The sequence below is a fragment of the Silene latifolia genome, chromosome Y, assembly GCF_048544455.1.
Source record: "Silene latifolia isolate original U9 population chromosome Y, ASM4854445v1, whole genome shotgun sequence".
Taxonomy (NCBI): Eukaryota; Viridiplantae; Streptophyta; class Magnoliopsida; order Caryophyllales; family Caryophyllaceae; genus Silene; species Silene latifolia.
In genome coordinates this window covers 204,461,792-204,466,176 of record NC_133538.1, presented here as the reverse complement: position 1 = coordinate 204,466,176, position 4,385 = coordinate 204,461,792, and positions in this window count along the sequence as shown.

Genomic DNA, 4,385 nt, shown 5'->3' with positions numbered 1-4,385 from the left:
GAACCATGCTTATATATCAAGTCAGTGGGAGCAAGATTGTATTCTTGATATTGTATGTCGATGACATATTCTTGATTGGGAATGACATTCCTCTCCTTTCTTCGGTTAAAGAATGGTTGAAGAACCATTTCCGGATGAAAGATGTGAGGTGAAACCTTTGTAACACCCGATATTCGAGGAGCCTTAACTAGGCCTTCCTTAGCATATAAGGGCGTTACCATCTCGGTTACCCGAGGAAAGTAATTATCAAACGTCAATAAAAGAACTATTAAGTTATATTACAAGTGATTCAAACCAAAATTCAATACAAGGTACAACTCAAAGACTACTCGCTATGACCATCGTATGTCGTGAAGACTCATCCCTGCCCGGACTCCAGCTATCATCAACACCAACACCTGCTAAGACCGACTGCTCACCATAAGGGATCACGGCAGACACATAACAAACAAACAACCACACAAGGTCAGTACTGAGATAAGATAAGGCAACGGCAACTACAAACAACAACTCAAACAAAGACATCGGTCTCAACCACAATCATAACAATCCAACCAAATCTATCACTGACTGTCCACTGGACCAGCCCTGCCAGTGGGGGACCGCAGCCGTTCCCACCTAAGCCCCGCTCATCATACGAGCGATAACCCTGCTCATTAATGTGCACATCCCCTTTCGTGGCGGGTTCCACGAAGGGCGAAACTAGGGCGTGAAGTCACTCCCGCAAGTGACCCCACTCAGCCGAGAACGCATCTCGAGAACCATCACCAGTAATCACGACCACCAACACAGCACCATCAATTACCATGCCAAACAATCACAATACAATCATAACGACTGACACACTAGACCATCTACAGAAACTGAGTAGGCGAACCTACCTTTACGCATCCGCAACCAATCCATGCCGACAACCACAGCATCCAGCGCACAAGCAAAGCCTACTACCATCATGCAAACATCTATTACTAACAAGCAAAACCCTAACTATGGAAACAAAGGCACGGATGATGATTATGACATACCTATTAGGGAGAGACAAGGCAAAAGACCGCTACCCGACTCAAGGGACGCTCTTCTAAGGCACAAGGATCTTCCCAAAGGCTTCCATGGAGGTTTTGAGGTGAAGGGAAGGGAAAGAGGCGGCTGGAGGATAGGAGGAAAGTGGCGAAAGTGATTTGCGGATTTAACAAAACGCGATATAAAACCCCCGCTGAAAACCAGGCACTCGATCGAGTACCCAACATACTCGATCGAGTAACCCCCTACTCGATCGAGTGCCCTAGCTACTCGATCGAGTAACCTCTACTCTATCGAGTACCACTCTTAAAACGCACCCCAAGATGGTTTGGCATACTTCCCTAAGGTTACTCCCTCCCCCAAGGACAGTCAACGCTGGTCAAAAGGGATCCCTAAAAGGGCGGGTATTACAGTCTTCCCCCCTTAAAAAGAACTTCGTCCCCGAAGTTCAACTCACCTCTCCCGCTCGCGACATGGAAACAACACGACCTTACTAAACTTCCCGGCCAAACCATTTCCTCCTGAAAATACCATTCCCCCCCCCCCATGTCATCATCATCACCGACCACATATAAACCTATCGACTCTTGTCACTATCATGCAAGTTTTATCACAGTCCACCGTTATTTTATATACACATAAAACATCCGACGCGCAGTGCGAATCGCCGCTCACGAACTTCCAACATACACTAATTACTGTCCAACCATCCACCTAGAACTTATCTCATATCAACTTTCATGTGGTACAACTAATGCCACCCTGTTACTTGGCAACATGATTCAGATACAATCACAGTCGCTTTAAAGAACTAAAGAAAATAAGTCGTTATACTTCAACAACAATTTTTTTTTTTTTTTTTTTTTTTTTTTTTTTTTTTACACATGACACCAACCCCTTTATAAACAACTACCAACAATATTATAAACCAGCAAAACACTATTCGAAAACAATTATAAACAAGCAAAACACTATTCGAAAACAATCTTTTTATTTCGCGACATTACTCTTCCCCTCTAAAAAGGAACTTCGTCCCCGAAGTTCACCACCCAAATATCAACGCGTAATACCTAATACATGTATCTTAATGTTAAAGGAGACCATATTACTTGTTGTGGACATTACTCGCTAATTACTTACTTGTTAAGTTAGAAACCATACGCAAGTTACCGAAATAACTCGTTACTATTGTCGACACATGTTAAAATGGTATGCGCAAACCTAGGTGAAGTTACAATGCTGACAAATAGAATGAAGGAGGCGTATGCGATATTAAAGTAACAAGAAAATGATTACCGCTTCACTAATCGTAACAAGAAATTATTAACGTCTTACTAATTGTGACCAATACGCTTATAAACTTTAAGCACGACTTCCAACATATGAATGTAACAGTTCAAAGGTGTTACTACGCACTAATAACCACATTAAACATTAAACTTGCCGTTATAAAACGATTGAACATTTTCAATCTTCAAAACCCCGTAATGTGTGACACTCGATCGAGTAAGTATCGCTACTCGATCGAGTAGCATGCTACTCGATCGAGTGTGTTGGCTGCTCGATCGAGTAGCCCTAGATCAGAATGTTTCCTTACCTCCTTTCCTGCAGCTACTCGATAGAGTGTGGGGTACTCTGTCGAGTACCTGCAGGTCAAGTATTTTTTTCATAACCCGTCGTAAGCCAACATATAACACACGATTGTCACATAAATTGAGTCGGGATGATGCCCCGACTCTCAATAATCCTGCAAAAGTTAGAGTAGCAATTCCGGCCTTATGGCCAATCATACAAATCCGACTAAGTCTGAAAAATAAAAGGAAATAGCTACCAAAGTCTAACAACAACATTACCATCTAACATCAACTACTATCAACAAATATAAGAACGAGGAGTATCACTCCTCCTGCTGCTGCTGCTCCAACATCACCTCATCATCACCACCACCCGAAGTACCAGCTCTTGATGTCCCAATCCCCGCATCCACTCCGCTCCCGCTCCTCCGCTCCCGGGCTCGCGTACCATGGAGTCAAGCCGCCGTAAGGGAAGGACTAAGGTGTCCCCACGTCGATCGCTCCACCCCGTAGGAACGGAATACCCCGAGTAGTCCCCAACTCCACTCCACCAAACCGGATGCGGTCCTCTGTACCTATCCCCTGAGCGTACGCCATCTCGTGCATGTTCCGGAGTGTCAAGGTAGATGACACTCTCTCCGCTAGGTAACTGGATCGCGTCTCCGGGGTGTCAAGGTAAGGGTAGTACGGGAAAGGCTGCTGCTGCTGCTGCTGCTGTGCCTCCGGCTGTGGCCTAGTCCCCGAGACCCTCTCCCTCACTCGACGGGGTCCCCTCACCACTCTGGGTCTCTCCACCCTCTGGACTTCCGCATTCTCGCCCTTCGTCGGCTCCGGCATCTCCTGGAGGATCGTGCCATCAATGAGATAGGTCTGCAGCTGGCGGGGTGTATCCTCATCCTCCTCCTCCTCCTCCTCCTCATCGTCCCCATCCACGGTCACCACCGCGGCTCTAAGGGCTCGTGGCTGGGAGGTGCTCGGAGCTGGAATCTTCATCCAACTCATGCCATACACTCTCCATGCTAGGTTACCGTCGGCCCAAGGTTCTCAACCATTTCAGGTCGAGATAGTATTCACGATCCATGGTAGGCACGGGGGTAACTAGAGGCACGTATGCCGAAGAGGCCTCAAAAGAGGTTAGCTTTTCAACTAACCGAGTGGCAATAGCACCACTGACTCGGTATCGAGAAGTAGAGGAAGCCATCAAGGCAAGAGCAGCACAAACTATGGAAGGAGCGTTGAAGACCACTTTCTTGGTCCGCTCCGGGTTCAGGTACGACATCAGAAGTAAGACCTCATGGTTATTCAACTTACTGATATCTTTTCGGTCATAGAGGAGGTTTGAAAGAGAACGGAGAAAGATTCTCAAGGTGATGTGCTGAACGTCATTAATCAGCATATTGCTCGCGGTGGGAGCTTGCTTCCCAGTCAAGCAAGGCATTAGGCGGCAGACGCCGCACTCAGCTGGAATGTCGGTGATGGAGTCCTTGGGAGGCTTGGCCAACCCAAGGTGAGAGGCAAACAGGTCCATGGTCAACAAGAAGTTGGTATTCATCAATCGAACTCAATACGTCGACCCGCTGGGTCATAGTTAAAGGAACTCATGAATTCTAGGGTAAGAAAAGGGTAAGTGTGCTTCCTCAGCCGGTACAAACCCGTAAACCCCAAGGTCTCGAATATATGACGGACATCCGTCTCTATTTCCAACTCTTCTAGCACACCGGTGTCTATACACTTTGTGGGTCTCATCTTGCGTTTTTGTAAAGATACAAAACGCTCTCTTTGTTTAAAGTC